This window comes from Protopterus annectens, chromosome 17.part0 (assembly GCF_019279795.1).
Source record: "Protopterus annectens isolate FY-2018-M chromosome 17.part0, PAN1.0, whole genome shotgun sequence".
NCBI lineage: Eukaryota > Metazoa > Chordata > Ceratodontiformes > Protopteridae > Protopterus > Protopterus annectens.
The window spans coordinates 363,531,920-363,552,387 of NC_056751.1; positions in this window are offsets into that span (position 1 = coordinate 363,531,920).

The following is a 20,468-nucleotide window of genomic DNA, read 5'->3' on the forward strand; positions in this document are numbered from 1 at the left end:
ATATATATATATATATATATATATATATCTATCATGATGATGATGATGTTGATTATATATATATATATATATATATATATATATATATATATATATATACACACACAAATAATTTAGCTATATACATACACACACACACACACACACACACACACACACACACACACACACACACACACACACACACACACACACACACACACACACACACACACACACACACACACACACACACACACACACACACACACAAATAATTTAGCTTATGTGAAGCTAGGTCCTTTCACCTCTGAATCTATACATATAACAAAGAGTACTAAACAAGGATGTCCCATGTCACTGATTCTAATTGCTTTGGCTATTGAAATATTGGCAGATTCAATACGTAACAATACAAAAATTAGAGTAGATGTTTATGAACAATACAATTCTAAAGTAATGCTCTTTGCTGATGACATATTAACATTATCCAACACAAAAGAGACATTAGAATAATTAGATATTTTAATTGACACATTTTACAGGACCCTCAGGACTCCATTTCAATAAATCAAAATCAAAATTTTTATTTTTAAATAAAAAAAAATAATTGCAGTTAAGGGGAATCGCATTATAGAGCAACAATAATCTACCTTAAAATGTCTAGGAATTGAGTTATGCTAGGATAATAATGAATTAGTCTCAAAAACTACAATAATATCACCAATACAGTTAAAATCTCTGTGGAAAAGATGAACAAAATAATATTAACATTTGAAGATACACTACAGTTAAAAATTGTTTCACTACCCAATATTCTGTATATAGCTTTGGCAATACAACTGTTGCCAGAAAGGAATATACTTGAAATAAACTCATGCCTAAACATTTTTATGGTTTCCCAAAAGAAACAGAATAGGTTTAATACATATCAGACCCTGAAAAAGTACAGTTTTGTACCTACCATAAATGTAGATGTCCGATAGATATGCAACTGCAGTCATAACACATGGGTTGTCCTGCCTCAGGCAGCCCTCGGTCGGCCGAATTCCAAAGTCTGGGTCCGGCGTCGGCTGGTGTCACCTCCGCTCCGACGTCACCACGGCTGGAGTATAAAGGCATCGGCCGACGCCATCTTCTTCAGTGTTTCTTGCCCCAGATGCCAGGTGCCCTCCTAGGAAGGCTAAATTTTGGTAAATGGATAAAAATGATCCCAAACATGCACAACAGTAATAAACAGATACACCATAGGAATACCCCCAGCTAATGGGAACAGGGGTAGGGACCCAAAAAGAAGGATACAGAGGGGTAGGAGGGAGGGAAAATCCGACTGCAGTTGCATATCTATCGGACATCTACATTTATGGTAGGTACAAAACTGTACTATGTCCTTCAAGAATGCAACTGCAGTCATAGCATATGGGTTGAATACCATAGCCAAGCTGGGGGTGGATGGAACTAAGAAAAGGATGGTGTAGCTAAAATCCCCTGCAGGAATGCCGAAGCAAAGCCTGCTCGGGATCTGGAATATAAGGGCAGGTTGTAGTGCTTGGTAAATGTATGCACGGAGCTCCATGTAGCAGCCTCTAAAATGTCCTTTGTTGCCACTCCTCTTAGGAATGCTGTGGAAGTGGCCATAGCTCTGGTGGAATGTGGCCTAATATTGGCTGGCACACCTTTTCCATGGAAAGAATAGCAGAATCTGATGCAATGTCCAATCCATTTTGAAATTGTTTGTTTGGAGATTGCTTTTCCTTGCACTCCAGCAGCATAGGCTACAAACAGTTGGTCAGACTTTCTGGTGGCCTTAGTTCTGTCCAAGTAGTAACGTAGTTGTCTGTGTATGTCCAAAGTATGCAGTAGCTTTTCCCCCCTATTTTGAGGATTGGGGAAGAATGCAGGCAGGTGAATAGCTTGATTTAGAGACACCCTGGAAATAACTTTGGGCATGAATGTAGGATTGGTTCTTAGAGAAACTCTGTCTTGATGAAAAATGAGGAAGGGGGGCACTGCCATGAGTGCCTGTATCTCCAAAACTCTTCTTGCAGATGTGACTGCCAATAAGAAGGCCGTTTTCCATGAAAGAACTTGCATTTCTGAACTTGCTGCTGGCTCAAATGGAGGAAGAGTTAGTTTTTCCAACACATAACTGAGGTCCCATGCAGGTACTGGCTGTTTTCTGGGAGGTTTGATATTCTTTATTCCTCTTAGAAACTGTCTTAGCAATGGATGAGAAAACACTGGAGGGTCACAGTTGTATTTTGCTGAGATTGCTGAGGCATGAATCTTTATTGAAGTGTATGAAAGTCCAGTATGAAGTAGTTCTGCCAAGTATTCTAAAATCTGAGGTATACTCGGTAATGCTGTGTCCTGACCTCTGTTGGCATTCCAGATGCTGAATCTCTTCCATTTGGCTGAATATGTTTTTCTTGTGGAAGGTCTGCATGCTTCCAGCATGATTTCTTGAACCGATTTTGATAGAGAGTTAGGTGGAGAAATCATGTTAGCCTCCAAGCTGTCAGATGTAATGATTTCAGGTCTTGATGTACAGTCCTGTAATTGTGTTGTGTTAGGAGCAGGGGCCATAGGGTCAGAGGCCATGGTTTGGTCCGAGTTATGGTCAATAGCAATGGGTACCAGTGCTGCCTTGGCCAGTCTGGAGCTATCAAAATACCTGTTGGTTGTTCTGCTTTGATCTTCAGTATCACCTTGGTCAGCAGAGGCAGAGGAGGGAATGCATAAATTTTTAGAGAATTCCAGCTGAAGGAGAGAGCATCCGTCTTCCAGGCTAGAGGATGGTGAGTCTTTGTGCAGAACTTTTTCAGGTGATTTAAGTGGGAGGCGAAAAGATCTACATCTGGTCTTCCCCATGTCTTTGTCAGTTGAGAGAAAATGTGAGGATGCAGCATCCATTCGTGTGGATCCATGAAATTTCTGCTCAGGTTGTCCGCCAGTACATTGTCCTTTCCTGGTACAAACTGGGATTGTAAATGTATCTTCAGGCTCAGGTATTTTTCCCAGAGAAGCATTGTTAGTCTGCAGAGGGGATAAGAATGAGTGCCTCCCTGCTTGTTTATGTACCACATGACAGTGGTGTTGTCTGTCCTTATCAGTAAATGCCCTTGTTGTAGTGATTTTTCGAAAGTCTCGATTGCATGCATCACTGCCAACATTTCCTTTTGGTTTATGTGCAGATGTCTTTCCTTTGGGGTCCATTGCCCTTGAATGCATCTGTCCTCCATGTGCGCCCCCCCCATCCATGGTCTGAGGTGTCTGTTGTAATCATTTGGCCTGCTTGAGGTCTGTTTAAAGACATGCCTTTGTTTTGCTGACTGGCTTGAGCCCACCATAAAAATTCTTTTTGCAGACTTGGAATAAGTGGGATTATGTCCTCTAGGCTTTGGCTGTGTTGAGACCATAAGTTTTTTAAATACCATTGCAGCTTTCTCATATGAAGTCTTGCCAAAGGTATCAGAAGGATGCAAGATGCCATGAACCCCAGGGCCTGCAGGATTTTCCTTGCAGTCAGCTGGGAGAGTTTTGCTAGGCCTTTGAAGTACTCTGGTAAATGCTGCTGTTTTTCCTCTGTGAGGTAGGCCATTTGGTTTTCTGTGTCCAGTTTGGCTCCTAAGAAAATAATCTGTTGGGATGGAAGTAGTTTTGACTTCTGAATGTTGACCGTGTATCCCAAGGCCTGCAGTAGATGCATGACATAGTCCAAATTTTCTTTTAAGGTTTGTTTGTTGTCTGCTTGTATGAGGCAGTCGTCCAAGTAGGGGTATATCTGAATCCCTTGCAGTCTGCAGTGTGCCACTACTGTTGCCAGGCATTTCGTGAACACTCTGGGCGCAGTAGATAAGCCAAACGGCAATGCTGAGAATTGATAATGCTCTGTCCCTGCAAGAAATCTGAGGCATCTTCTGCAGCTTTGTCTGATTGGGACATGCAGGTATGGCTCCTTGAGGTCCAGAGTGACCAGCCAAGACCCCTTGCCCAGCATGGGAAGGAGCTGCTGCAACGTCAGCATTTTGAACTTTGGCACTATGAGAAAAGTGTTTAGAGATGACAAGTCCAGTATGGGTCTCCATTTGTTTTCTTTTCTTGGAACAAGGAACAGCCTTGAATAAAATCCCTGGCCTTGCTCCTGAGGAGGAACCCTTTCTATTGCTTTTATACTTAACAGCTTGGAAACTTGAGAGAGTGCCTCTGCCCTTTGATGATGTGGCAGGTTTGGCATGCCTTGTCTTCTTGGTAATGTGTGGAAGTGGAATCTGTAACCTTTGTCTATCAAATCCAGAATCCAGTTGTCCTTGGTTAAGATATGCCAGTTTTGTGAGAATAAGGATAATTTTCCGCCCAAGGGTGCTTCTCTTTGAACTTTTGTAGGCGGAATGAAGATGAAGTCATTGCGATCGTCCTTGTGGTGCAGCTGAACTGTTTGTACCACTTCTTTGATTTGGAGGTTGCCATTGGCGTCCCCTGTAAGATCCTCGGTATTGCCCTCTACCTCTGGCACGTCTGCTTTTTCCCCTTTGAAACTTTTTGAGCCGGGGAAGGACCAATTCTTTGAGGGCCAGTTTCTGCTGAATCTGGGTGGCTGAACCTGAAGGAAATCCTTGACTGTCTGTACTGACTTTGCTTTTTCCTCTATGGATTTCAATACATCTTGTGCATTTGCACCAAAAAGCTTCTGTTTTTCCAAAGGTGCATCAAGTAACTTTACTTTAACATGGTCAGGCAAAGACTGATCCTTTAACCAAGCATGTCTACGTATCACAGCCCCAGTCATAACTGCCCTACATGAAGCTTCCAGTGCATCATAACCACAGTGAAGAAAATGGTTATTAACCTGCTGAGAGTTATGTATATGATCCTGCAATGCCTTTTTATCAATAGGCTCAGGAGAGGCTAACTTTTTCTGTAAATCATCCAGGAGAAAATCCTGGTACTGAAACATGTGAAAAAGGCAATTTAGTGACCTCATGGCCAGGGTAGTAGAAGTATATACTTTTTTACTCCATCTCTCCAGGGACCTTGCTTTCCTGTCTGCTGGCAGTGGGTTTTTGGCAGAGGAGGTAGCCACTCCCTTGGGGCCCTGTGAAATAGTTTCTAGATCCACAGAGTGGGCCTTAAAAAGGTGCTTGTGAGTGTCAGGGACCCTATAATATCTGTCCGGCTTGACAGGAGCCGGAGGAAAAGAATCAGGGTTAGCACTGGAGTCAGAGAAAACATCATCCAAAACATCCATAACAGGTGGAATAGCTAAAGGCCTGTGCTGGGGAAGCTTGAGGAAGGTATGAAGCCTTTTCCTGGAGTCCGAGAATTCCTGACCCTGCCATTGAAAATGTTCCCTCATGGCATGAAGGACTTCACCAAATGAGAAATCCTCTGGAGGGGGGGCAGAGGGAATTGATTCCTCAGCATCAGAGTCCTCGTAGGCCTGGAAGGATTCTTCTTGGGTATCAGAATGTTCAGAATCCCCAGAGGCTTCATCCGAAGAGAGGTCGTCCGCCTGCTCAGTTCTGGGCCTTTTCTCTGCAGGTGGCTGAGAACCCCTCTCCGGATGAGGCTGAGACCCCCTGATAAGGGTAATAAGATCAGCAGCCAGAGACATGATTTGCTTATCAGAAGAAGGGGCCTGGGCAGTAGGTCTAGAATGGGCCTTGGCCTGACTGGCGGCCTTAGCATGTGCAAAGGCCTTGACGGACATGGATACAGGTGGGCCTAGTAGCCCCACATGCAGGCGTAACCTTGTCCACAGAAATGGTGTCGGGTAGATCCAGAACTTCGGTTTCCGGAGGAAAATCAACAACCGGCACCGGAGAGATCTCTGCAACCGAAGGTCATGTTAATGCTGTGTCGTCGGCCTGGAGCGGTGGATTTACCACTTCTGAAGGGACCGGAGCACTAGCAGAGGGTTTAGGAGTAGAATCGGTAGTGGACGCGGGCCGAGGGTGTCGGTCCCGGTCCTTGCGTTTTTTCGCAGATTGGGTTGTCGGTTGTTCCGACGGCATGATATACGCAAAAGATTCACCGAAAAAGTTCTCGGCGAATTCTGCCCGGCGCCTGAGAGTGCGCTTATTAAAGCAAGCACAGGCCGAGACGTCGTGGTCTGGGCCCAGGCAAGGAAGGCAGAGAGAGTGGAAGTCCTTATGAGGTATTTGTTTACCACAAGACAAACAATTATTAACTTTCTCAATTTGTTCTGACATCGGCTGAGGCAAGAATAAATGTTCCCCAACGGGGTACTTAGCTTTTAGATGACTTCGGTACTGAAAACTCAGGAGCTGACCGACCGGCACTTGCGAACTGCTTCTGCTTCGGGCACCGCGCGGCAAGAAAGACTGAAGAAGATGGCGTCGGCCGATGCCTTTATACTCCAGCCGTGGTGACGTCGGAGCGGAGGCGACACCAGCCGACGCCGGACCCAGACTTTGGAATTCGGCCGGCCAAGGGCTGCCTGAGGCAGGACAACCCATATGTTATGACTGCAGTTGCATTCTTGAAGGACATCAGGGAGGATTAAACTTTTCTGATATAGAAACCTGTATAAAAGTATCAATATCTAAAACAATCTAAAATTGGATAAGTCCAATTTATTCTGAAAATTGGAAAAAAAAATACTAACTAATATCAATAAATGAATTTGATTTACAAAAAGAATTTCAAATAACAGATAAAAACAATTTGCCATGGCACATATTATGTATTAGTATGCAATATAACATAACTAAGCCCACTAAAACTCGTATGATTAATTATTACATTGACTCATTTAAGAAAATTATTAATGCAAATATAGATTTAAAAATCTGGTTTGATCTTTTAACAGCATCCATAGTTACAAAGAGCTATTTACATAAAATATACAGAGAAATAATTAATTTCTGGGAATAGAAATTATTTGTTTGTTGGTTGGTTTCAATGTATCAAAGAACTAAAATTTCTGGATATGCAAACAATAGAAACAACATACAAAATTCCACAACAAGACTGGCTAACTATGCAAAGCATTCTGACATATTCACAAGATTTATGCAGAATAATTAGTAATTCTTCATTTAAAGAAATACCTATATGAAATCATATATAATGATTATGACAGGGAAATAGTATTTTATAAATTATCAATATCTTGTAAAATTTCGAAATACCCAAATCCTCATATTGGAATTATATAACAAAAGGACACTCATTACAGCTACTTGAAGAAATTAAATCAAATATTTTATTATCAATAAAACATACATCCTTTACACAATACTGGAAAGTTTTTAATTGGAAATGCTTGCACAGAGCATTCTTAACTCCAGATAGAATTACTAAAATTAATTCTTCCACAAAGGGAATATGTTGGAGGTGTGAGCAAATACACAATGCAGATTGGAATCACATTTTTTTCGAAGGTGTTGAAATTAAGTCATTTTGGAATGGTATTAAAAACTTTTTACAAGCTTTATATAATGAATCATTTAACTTATCTAAAGCTCCAGTATTATTAAATGTGTATGAATGCCCTCATTTGAATGAGTCAAATATGTATCTAGTATGGACAGTACTTGCAATCTCAGGGAAGTGTATAAGAAGAAGATGGAATACAAACAATACTGACTTTGGAAGACTTCTACTGAAGACCACAGCACTGTTGGAAATTAAAATTAAAAAATTAAGGATTCATCCTAAGCCATTCATTAACCATCCATGGAAAAAAGTCTTATCACTGATTGATATGTTACAATAACATAACAGATGCACGATTGTTATACCTATAAATTAATTGTATATATACTGAGCTCTGTTATAATGTCAGGCTGATGTAAATAGTGTACATAGTTACTTAACATGTTAGATACAAATACTATGGAATTTATTCAACTGTATCTGAAAAATAAAAAAACAATTTTTGAGAAAAGAATACAAGTACAAAGGTGAAGTGGCAATAAAGAGTTACCAGCAATGTTTTTTTTATGACCTTACTCATCATGTTTCAAATACCCACTTTACTTTTGCAGTCAGAATCCACTTAGATTTTTAGTTATCTGGGTTAACTTTGCTTGGGATACATTTCCTCAAAGCTGCCTTTGTTCGGTTCTGATTTCTATACTGTCATGTTGCGAGTGATGTCCTCTACAGAACTGATGTTATAAGGAGAAAGAACTGAACAGAAATATGCACATTATATATTGTTTTCTTTTCCAAGTTAATGCAATATTGGGCTTACTGTACATATAAGTGAGGGTATGGTGCGAGAGGGTGTAATTTGTTGTCCTCTTGCAAAACAATTTTTCTTTCAGTATATTTCTTTTTATTTAAAAATTGTAGACTTTGCATACTTTTTGTTTTAAAAAGTTTGATTTTGTTTTGTACTTTTGTTTTTCCATCTGGTTAGTGGAACTGCGTTTAGATGTTTTTATGTACAGGGAGCTTGGATTCTGAGTAAATACTGCTGTGCAACTGAAAAGCATGCAGATTTAATTTGACTTGTCATAATACACGTTCCGATGGCATCTCTATTAACTGTACTGGAGTTCCTTGAGAAAAAGGGTCATTCTCTATTTCTCATATTGCATGGCCCAGAACCTGCAAGGACATCATAGGAATTGCATACAATGCAAGTGATTGTGGGAACCATAAGATGCCTAACCATAAACACCTTTAGGAAGTCGAGCTTAAAAGTTCTTGCCATCCTTTTCAGGCACGTAATACTGCTTACATCCCAAATCAACCAAGGCCCTTCACAATAATTCTGGTGTAAATTTGTGTGACCCATCCAGTCATCAAGACTATCCTTAAAGGTAGCTAAAGTATTACTTTGACCTACAGTGGTAACTTGTTCCACAGGCTGGAAATACCTGTCCCTCCAGCAAGTCTTGTTTACGTTTTGGTGTAGATTTAGGTCCTTAGTGCAGGTGTTTGTAGAGGTACTGGTTTTATGAAGAAATATGTGGTCAAATGATAGGTCTTTTGTGGCTCAAAAAGCTAAACAAAGGTCATCTTGGAGTAGCTGGTAAACTACTGGGTATATAAGAGGAGTAGTAGTAATCTTTTGGGATAGCTGAAGGATTTAAGATCTTTAATTTTCTTTGTCAGAAATCTTTGGACCTTTTTAGTTGAGTGATGTGCTTTGATTTGTACATATAAAAGGTGGCACTATATCTGATCATGGGTCCGGTACAGGAAGAATACAGAGGAAAGATGGCATCTTTGGCTCAAAGATATTCCCCGTGCTAATTAACTAGACCAGATAAAATGATTTTCTGACTATAATGGAAACCTGAGGACTGAATGAGAGACAGTTATCCAAATAAGCACCCAGGGCTTTTATGATGGTCTCTGTCTGAAGAGGGGTATCATTTATAGCATAGGAGGTGGGACCAGTTGTATATTTTTTTTCAGAATGCTACCACTCTGCACTTTTTGAATCTAAAATTAATACTGTTTTTAATGTACCAAGTATGATTATTTTCCATCTCTCACTGGAGTTATTTAGTAACAGTGGATGAACAGACAAAAGTAATCAGCGTGTAGTCATCAGCAAACTTTGTCAACCAAACTTCGAGGACATCGGCGTGTAATTCGACAAAATAAATGCCAAATAGGAGAGGGGCAAGCACTGATCCCTGTGGCATTCCACTCATTATAATTTTACTTTCAGTGGCAGTACCATTAATTGTATAACCTGGGATCTGCTAGACAATTTGCAATCCAGCAGACAGTGTAGGGGTGTACTTTAGGTTTACCTAATTTTTCAATAATGCCAGCATGTGGAATAGTATCAGCCTGAGCAGCTTTTTCAAAGAAACTTACTACATTCAGGAGAAAGGAGCTGCCCTTCAAATAGCAAACTGAATGGGGTCTAGTTCAGTTAAGTCATCTATGTCTACATAAACAAAGTTCTACTATGATATGTTCCATGGCTTTGCATAGAAGGCTGGTGCGGGTGATGGGTCTGTAGCAGGGCCACCTTTGTTTAGGGAAGTCATGGTGGCTGTTCTCTAGACACCAAGCACAAACCCTATAGACAAGTTAAGGCTGAACAATTTATGTTGAGGCTTAGATAGTGCATACTTGGCATTGATAGGAATACAACCAGTTATGTCCTATGGTCCCCATGGAAGTATTTTTAGCCATTGACAGGGATTACAAGACTTGATCCAAGATGATTTCAGGGATCATGGGGCAGCAATGTGGGTAGATGGGAGTACATTTAGCTCTAAATTTGTCTACTAAAAAATTGGCTAGTGTGTGATATTACATATACAACACTGATATTACAAATATAAGTGTGTGACATTACAGATGAGCTCAGAGTATTGTTGGACATTATTCCTTAATATTTTGACAAACTTGAAGAACAATTTGCAGTTTCTTTTGGTACATGTGGCAATCTTAAGCTCCTATTCTGCTTTACATTTTCTAATAGTTCTCAAGTTTCTTGCTGGCAAGTTTCAGTGAGGTCTAGTGGTTGAAGTGGGATAGGGAAATTTTTACCCACTTTCATTTTCTTTCGTTTTAAAACTTATTTATTCAGGAGATCCATCCAGAGAGGTTTACTCCTGAATTTACTGTTATAGTTGGGACAGATGTTAATCCAATTTACATTAGTTAAATGCTTTTTATTACTATTTTTCACTTGATAACAAACAATACTTGTTTTCATGAAACCAACAGAGTATAAAATTACAGCAGACAATATCTGTCTATCTTAATGGGGGACCCTGCTTCCTGCATTTCTGCAGGGAATCCATTAACATTAAATCAGGTGAGCCCTGTGATTCTGACACTTCTGCTAGGGGCCTTCTAACTCCTTTATTCTGCTAGTTTCTAGTAATTTTGATGGGGCCATGATGCTTTAAATCTGGCAAGGTCTTCAAATTCTGGTAATTCTGCAAAGGGTCTTCTAGCTGTTGGATGTTTGTGTCCCTTCAATCCTTTAAATATGCTCCCCCTCCAGTTAATCCTGTGGGACTCAACTTTGCTCAAGGTTTTCTGACGTCTTTAAACCTCTATAGTCTCAACAACCCATGAAGGGTCTTTAACCAACTCAGTTATCACCTCCTCAGTCCTATTAATCCTACAGATACCCTCAGAGCTTGTTAATCTTGTTGAAATCCCTAAATGCTTAATGTGTTAATCATATAGAGGTTGCCAACTATATAGGCTCCTTACTGACTCCAGGAAAAGATTAAAGTAGTATATTTAGTCTTTGCAACTTTATACTATTCATGCAACAGAACCAAATACGAACCCCACACAGCCAATGAACAGATATATGTAAGAAGTTAGGCATGAGACATGTACTGACAAAGCAATTACATACTTCCACTTTTCAGAAAGTAATAGCATTACCTGGGCCTGTTTTTTTTTTAGTAGCATGTTTGTATTCTTCCTAAAGTAACTCTTCTAGCAGGTCCTAATAAACATCTTCCAGATTTTCCACAAAGTGGAACACCATTACATCGGGCTCTGCCAAATATTTCTGTTTTACTAACAAAACAACTTTCTATAGGTGTGTTAGCTGCCAGTTGCCCTATTGCATTAGACCATTCACATACTGATCATATCGTCCACAAAGATTGTGTCTTTATGTTTCTTTTTTGTTTACTTGTTAACTGGACATAAGTGTCTCTTTTGAGGGGGTGAACTATGCTGCCCTCCATCACTCAATGTAGATCATCCCAGGTCACTGGCAATAAAGCTGGACATCCTGAACCTATCCATTGGACCAGGATCTGAAAAATTCTGCTAGTGGCAGACCCATACAGAATGATGATGGCCAGACATTCCTGGCCAGAACATAAAGAAATGAAACTGGATGCTACAGTGAAGACAGCAAGCATGACGCCCCCTTCCCCAAACAATAAGCTATGTTATGTTTGTTTGTCTTTTCGGCTTTTCCCTGTTAGGGGTTGCCCCAGCAGAACTCTGGTCTGCTAATGATTGGCAGTAGATTTTTATGGTGCCGAGTTGCCAGCCCAACCTTCAGCAAAGGCATGCCCATTCACGTATGTCTTTTGAAGGCCAATCGACCGCGGGGAGGACATGCAGACTCCACACAGAAGCCACTCCAGCCGAGAATCAAACAGGAGAACCTCTTGCTGTGAAGCAACGCTACCGCTGCACCACCACGGATATGTTATGTACTATAGAACAAAAAATGAAACAAATATAATGTCCATGAATATTAGCAATGGATGGGTAGGGTAATGACCCATTACAGATGCATCACTACACAGTTTCTTTATAGCTCCAACAGTTTCCTGCAAACGATGCTACAATTTGAAGATGTCCTTAATCTGCAAACTAGTGTATGCCAACCAGTAACATTTGCCAGTCTATCGTCATTGTGTTTTGTATACTGCAGACATGTCATGCTGGCATATAAAAAACACACGGAAATGTCAGAAATCAATACTGGTGAAGCTAGACAAACTAGACCACCAGCTAAATCTGTAAACCAAGACTGTATCGCTATAACGCAGTTAGAAAGATCAGGCACTCCTGAACTCTCTGGTATGTGTTTAATGCTTTGTCATGGCAGCTTCTGTTTCCACAATTACTTTTCTTTTTTTCTTCCACTTCAGCTCAACACAGCACTTAATTCATTAAGCATCCTCTATCACTGTGTATCTTCTACTACCACAGGCTTAGGAAACTCTTAATTAGAAGCAGTTGCAATAAAGGCAGTAAGTACAAAATATCACACTGAGTGAAAAAAATGAAAAAGCCAAAGAATAGGCACTTACTTCACACAAAAGGATAAATGCAAGTTTTGAAACTGTACAAATTCAGCTTCAAATGGTCATCTTCTTAGTACACAAGACAAACTTACAGCCAAAGTTGCTGAGACAAAGAAGAAATAACTGCTAGGTTTCAAAAAGGCGTTGCAACATTAAACAGTTTACACAAGTGGGAAGCAGATAAAAATATAATCACCCCCTGTGTAAGGAGACAGTACTAAATCATCCAAATTAATCTTCACACCAGGCATACCTATAAATCAATTGTCAACATGTTACTCAGAATTCATGCAAGTTAATATGCAATATACAAACCAGTGTATACTAGATTTTCAGTTTAATTTGTTTAACAGGTAAGAGTGTCGATTCATTTCTATTTGTTTAACTTTCAGCCTGGGGAGAGAACAAAGAAAACTCATTTCTGGGAATTCATGAAAGGGCTGTGAGCCATTTAGCTTGCTCTAAAAAGGTCCCTGCTTGTACAACATGGGATTTTGCAATTCAGTGTTAGCTGCTATGAGGAAATACTTCATTATCGCTAATTTGTATGCCTCTGAATCACAGTTACTATGGCGAGGTGCAGATCATGGTAGCAATCTGCTGCTTATGTAGGTACTGGCATTTCAAATTTAGTCACTCTCCCAAGCAAACAAGTCTATGTTCAAACACACACACTATAGTCCCAGTACCTGTCCCTGACATGTCTGCCCTCCCCCATCTAGTGGTTGCCCCACCCAGACTCCTGTAGTAACTGAAGTGCCATTAAGGCACACGGATTTGGAGGACTCTCTGGTTGTTAGTGCTTCCCCCACTCCCCCAATCCCCAATAATTATTCAAGTGCTATTATGGCATGAGTGTACTTCCCCGGTGGCAAGTGGCTCTCCCCACTCCCGATCACCATACTACATACATGCTATTATGGCATTCAATTTAGTGTAATCCTTGGTGTCTACAGGCTCCAGGATTTAGTGTAATCCTTGGTGTCTAATTGCTCCACCCCCAACTCCGATCCCCATACTCCTATCATGTTCAGTAGATAAACACAGCCTTTTGACCATGGTCATTAACGGGATGTGGTGGAGCCAGCCATGCTAATCTACATGGCCGAGCAACATCTTGAATATCTTTACATGTAAATGCCTTCCTGGAGGCAGTTCAGGGATAGAAAGAAGAACATGGTTAATTAGCATATGCCTCTCCCCTGGACTGCCTCATTAGCATTCAACATGGCTGCAGAGCCAGCCTTAAGCAATGCTGCACATCTTTGTGCTACAGCACAGTGCAGCACCTTGTTAGGGTCATGGCTATATACAAAAAGGTCACAGCAATAAGTACAGTGGCTAGGAGACAGAAAATATAACACTGCAGTAAGCAATTTTGTGAGTGGAGCAGCCATGCACAGGGTGTCTGCAATTCAAAGACAAACAAAGCCAAAAAGCAATGCTGAGCAACAGTACTGGCCAAGGTATACGTTAGCAGCCATATAATCATATGGTATTGAGCAACAATATTAAAATAAGCAGTACCGTGTACACTAATGAGGCAAGTCAGGGTGGTAGAGTGGTTCACAAAGTATAAATGGTACAGTGTAGAACTATAATGCTAGTGTTAATGAATACAGCTAAATCTTTGTTCATGCAAAAGAATTGCGAAAAAACATTAGGGGATACTGCAGCACTATTTAATGTATATTTGCAAAAAGCTCTTATTGCCACTATAAGCCACAGTGGTGCACGTCATCATCCAACCAGGTTTAATATTACATGCACTCCATGACACAGGCATTGTAGACTGGGACTATATGGACAGGGACACTGTGGAAGACATGGATGGATTCATGTCTTCAGATTGAATGTTCTGAACGTCGAGTGCCATAACACACGCAGCAAGAACGTCAAATCTAGGTGGAAAAAGCTTTTTTGCGGGGGGGGATGGACAAGGCCTGCTGTATTCCCCCTAGATTCCCTGTTAATTATGCATACTGACTCAAAGTGAGGAAAGGGCCAGTTCCCCGATACCTGCTGTACCACGATCACATACCGCAGGTTTCATGTTTCTCCTTATTAAATCAACATTTCTGACCTGAATGTTTAGGTTTCGAAATTCTCTCAACATGCACACACTGTGGACATGTGTTGACCCCCAAATGTTAGCTCTGTGACAGCTTTGAAGTACCTATTCATATGGATAAAGTATGTCAGGCTTTACACCTTTCAGGGATCTTTCAGCAACCTACTAGGGAAGCAGTGAGGATATTTCAGACATCTGCTTCATGAATACTTCATCAGTTTCTCAGTGCGAGGCTTCAGCATCTGGGGAGCATTTGTGGTTCCACATACCAGAGAGGAGAGTGGGAAAACCATGTGGGAATATTAAAATTTAAGACATTTCTTTGAGGTACTGGAGGTCACAGACTACACGCCTCACTGAAATAAAGGCTCCACCTGGTGAATTGGGAAGGAGGAATGTGAACCACAAATGGTATCACTCCCATCAACTTGCCAGATGGTCTGTAATGCACAGGGTGGCATCTACAATATGTCTGCATGTAGCTTCAGAAATTATCACCATGTCCACATATGGCATATGTGTAACCTATACCAATGGTTTGTCAGGGTGTTTTCCCCAGGGATAGCTTATTGACAGTGCTGGATTTGCCCTTGAACCCTGGCTGATGACACCTATCAGAATTCCACAGAATGAAGCAGACCAGGGGTACAACTATGCACAATTACAAACAAGGTTCATTACAGAGTGTGTGTTTGGGCTGATGAACACACATTGTACACCGTAACAGTGCAAACTCATTCCTGTCACCAAAATCGCAAGTGAACATGCCATGGCTCGCTTGCAGAAATATTTTCAATAAATGCAATATTATAAAATATTATACTTAGGAGGCAGTTACATTAGGAGAAGCAGTCACCAGCACAGCAGGCAGTGGATGTTAAGCCAAATGAGGAGTCAGTTGAGCCTGCAGCAGCAGCAGAAAAATTAGACAGAAGCAGGCACTGTTTGTCATGGTATTGGCAAAGTAGCAGCGGCTTTGCACATAGCTGTGGAACATACTAAAGCAGTTACACTACAGCAAAAGTGATGCAAACTCAACACAAAGCTGTGCTTACCCATGTATAGGCTGGATACACTGTGCATCAGAAATAAGCAACCCAAGTAACAACATAGAAAGGACAGGGCACAATTATTTGCAGAGGTGAGTCAGGAAGCACATTTGGGGATGAAATGTGTCAGTGCTTAGCACGATTAAAAACAAAACTGCACTTGCTTGTAGGAGCTTTAAGCGTGTGTTTATGGGGGGGGGTATTAACTTAAAAGGCTCTGTGAAGAGCTAGTGTCACTGGATATCTGCATGTATGATGTGCTTAGGACTGTGGTGGTGTGTGTCTGTTTGGACACAGCCTCGGCAGCAGTTGCAGCTCTGTGGCTTACTGGACTGGCCCAAGGCATGCAGGGTAGAGGTTTGAACCACTTGTGTACACACCTGCCCATGCAAGCTGTCTCTACCAGGAATTTCAATGGTCATACGATGAACCTGGCTAGATGGTATGCTGCATGAGCATGAATAACCAACAACCCTAGGAAAATCTTCTCGTGGCTGTAGCCACCTTCACAACAGAGGTGGCTGTGGAAGTGCTAGCACGGCATGACAATGATCTCAGCCATCCACTGCTATTATAGCCGCCATCTCTTGAGGTAGCAGAAAAACATCTTCATGGATGATGTCTGATTCATGATAGGCAAGCATGGTAGAACAGGGCATGGTCAACTATGCTATACGTTCATAGGTGGTTACTAGGCTAACAACCATAAGGGCCTTTCAAAGCTTAGCCATGCATCCCAAATCTCTGACAAGTTCTGGTACCACTGATAAGTGTAATCAGGGGCTTAGGAGATGAAACATTTACAAGCAGGGGCCTGGGAAATTAACCATTTACAGGCTGCCAGTGTCCATTAGAGACATAGGTGTCAAACCAGTGATGGATATCCTGTTCCCCATCCAACTGTCCAAGTTGCACTTGAAATGGGTTAGGGAGGAACTCTGCTTCACATGGATAGGGAGCCTGTTCCAGAGAAGAGATGGTCTCTTGGATACATACATGTCTCTCCAACAGGTACTACTTATATCACAGGCAAGATTTAAATCTTTAGAACGAGTAATTCTGGTGCCGTTTGTTTTGCAGATATGCAGGAGGTTTATCAGAGTGGCATCTGACAATGTCTTGTATGCCAGGCATAGCTCTCCCCTCAAAACAATCATACATGAAGGACATGCTCTCCAAGAAGTCATCTCCCACTCACTGCATCAACCTTACTACGATATGGCTGTGCACCTCCATGATGGGTGTGCAAATATGCTGATTTCAGACGTTGGCAGAGCACCTTTAGCGGGGCAGTGGTAACCATATCTCTAATGAACATCAGTATTCATCCATGTGTACCTCTCATCTTATGAGGGCTACAGGCAGATCCTGACATATGTCTGGTTGGGGGTTTCACACTTCTTTGACTGCTAATGATCTTAGTAATCTTCCCTCCCTGTATGGTGTCCATTTCTTGGCTGTCCTCTGGCACAGAGGCTTTGCCCTTGTCTGTGAAAGATCACTGCTGCATTAGCCAAGCCCTCCCCTCTATCTCCTTTGTATTTTGTGTATTCTCTGTGCTAGGGTGTGAACATGTACCTTTTTTTCCCTAGCAATGTACTCTCTGGGCTTGGCCTCACTCTCCCGGTTAGCATGACAGCACTGAAAGGTTGGGCCCACATAAATCTGGACTTTTAGTCAGCTCTACCAGACTAATGGTTTGACTGCATGCAAGGTGCCCTGAAGCTTTGGAAGCTGGCTGACCATTATCCCATGCAGGATATAACCCAGACAGCTAAGGCTACTACAGCAGTGATAAATATAATGAAAATCACTACATACCCCTCTGTCTCAACATTTCTGCCTCCACAGCTTAGATTTTCTGAAAACATGAAGCAAACAAAAATAGCACTTGTACAGGAAGCGATGCTACTGATTCATTTCCCATCTGTTACCCAAATTTTGATCATCCAAAAGGCATCTTTCATGCCTGTGGATACCATTAAAATTCCCCGTGGAATGTGCTCAGTAAGGTGTTGAAATAGCTGCACGCTAACAAGCTACTGCTCAACATAACCAAATAGGAGTCTATGACTTCTAGTGCTATACAAAGACTAGAAGACTAGAACTAGTACAGGTTATTCAGCTGTAAGGTCCATTAACTATCGTATCATCCATGTGAAATCCCACAGGCATCTGGGCCTTTGACTAGATCTCGTCTTATTGTTCAAGCACCATGCTGAAAACTATTACTGACACAATGCAAAAGCAACTGAAGAGTTGAAACATAATCAGCAGCCTGTTTACCTCTGAATTAAGGTCAGCAAATGGAACTAGTTTACCTATCCCAAAACTGAGTGATCTCTCTGAACTCCATAAGGAATGCCAGTTTGATAGAGGCATGGCAATTAAGTTTTGCTTATTTATATCCCTTTCAAACTACTTTACAGTTCCACTGAATCTTAATGAAAGTTGGATGACAGCTACGCTCCTTTCTTCTATCATGTACAAAAAGATATACAAGAGCTGCCCCTATAAGTTAACTATTGAAGCTTGCATGTTTCACTCCCTCAATCAAGGTGCACTTGCTTGCATTAGAAAGACCTAGTTTGGGAATAGCTCTGCCAAGTGTAAATGGATCCCTAATAAAATAAAGAGACTGGCAACTCTAGCTTCAAAACTCTATTAGCAGAACAGCCAATTTAATTAGCAGAACATCCAGTTTAGCTAATGCCTCATGAAAATGGCTCTAAATATCATTAACCTTACTGACTATTTGAATGAAGTGCAGACATAACTGCACTAAAAGTATTTCTGCTATTTTTTTGATATTGGAATCTGTATAATTTATACGCCTGTATTTTTTATAGGTGCATTTAGATGACATTCCTGCCAGCCATCAAAACTCCTGCAATTGGACTCTGTTTAATCTTCCTCCCACACTAGGGAATTACATCAGAGGGCTGAAAGCTGTCCAAACAGGGTGTCATGCAAGCGGCAAAGACGGCTGATTGTGTGGTGCAGCCTCAACCTCTTGGTGGGAGGATGACCTATTCTCCATCATTATGAGGATCCACTCTCATACATTTGCTAAGGAAAGCTACCACCAACAGTGGCCTGGTGAGTTGAAAGCCATCCACAGAATCTGTAACTGGATGTCTGCTCTCCTCTGAGGGATTGTTATCGTATGCATTCTAAGTAGCAAAAAATGAACGAAATCCCAGTGACAAAGCTGAAGCAAATTCCTTTAATAAAACCACAGAGTATTAGATATAAAACAGGTAAGCACTTTCGCACAAAGTGCTTCTTCAGACAAACATTTCACATATCAAAACCACATTATATATGATTTAAAAACATTAATTAACCTATCAAATGAAGGCAATAATTATCTATGCAAATCCTTAGACTTCAGCACATGTTTTAAAGAAACCTTGTCATTGAGTCCAGGTTTGTCAGCAAAATGCTTTAAAATCCTGCAACTCTCTCTCCTCATTAGAATTCCTGAAGTCCCCCCCCCCCCCCCCCCCAGGAGTGTTCAGTAATAACTTCTACTGCTTTGAAACCAAAACTATGTCTAAAACCAGACTCAAATACATTTTTTGCCAAAGCATTAGTGGAATCACCTTTTCTAATTGCATAAGTGTGTTCCCTAATCTTTTCATAGAACATCCTATTGGTCTTTCCCAAATAAAAAAGCACAGTTTTGTACCTACCATAAATGTAGATGTTCGAGTGTTCACACTGCTGCAGTCATTACACTTGGTTATCCTGCAGTCAGGCGGACCTGCAGTCGGCCAGAGTTCCAAAGTCTTGGTCCGGCGTCGGTTGCTGTCGCCTCTTCCATGACGTCAGTGCACCAGGGGTATATAAGATGCATCCGATGCCATTTTCTTCAGTTTTTCTTGCCCCAGATGTCAGGTGCCCCCAGTAGGTAGGCAATACATATTGCTAATTAAAAATATACATATAAAATAAAAACAATACCTTCAGTTACAAGCAAATACACCACAAAGGTTGTATAGGATTGAAAGGTATAGTTAAGTCCAGCTAGTTCAGAGGAGATGGAGGGAGGGTAACCTGGACTGCAGCAGTGTGAACACTCTAACATCTACATTTATGGTAGGTACAAAACTGTACTATGTTCATCGTGTTACACTGCTGCAGTCATTACACTTGGGTAGAATCCCAAAGCCAAGGTTGGGTGGCTGGTCTATAAAGAGTTAGGATTGGCTATGAGGCCCTGCAAAACTGCAGTGGTAAATCCTGCTCTTGATTTAGAGTAAAGAGGCAGGTGGTAATGCTTGGTAAAGGTGTGTACTGAACTCCAAGTTGCAGCCTCCAAAATTTCCTTGGTAGATACTCCTCTGAGAAAGGCTGATGAAAGTGGCTGTTGCCCTGGTGGAATGTGGCCTAATGTTATTTGGGACTGGTTTTCCATGCTGTGTGTAGCAGTAACGAATACAGTGTCCTATCCATTTGGATATATTCTGCTTTGAGACAGCCTTACCCTGTGATCCTGCAGCATATGCTACAAACAGTTGCTCAGTATTCCTGAATGCTTTTGTTTTGTCCAAGTAGAAGCGTAGATTCCTGTGTATGTCCAAAGAATGGAGACGTTTCTCCCCTTTATTCTGAGGGTTTGGATAA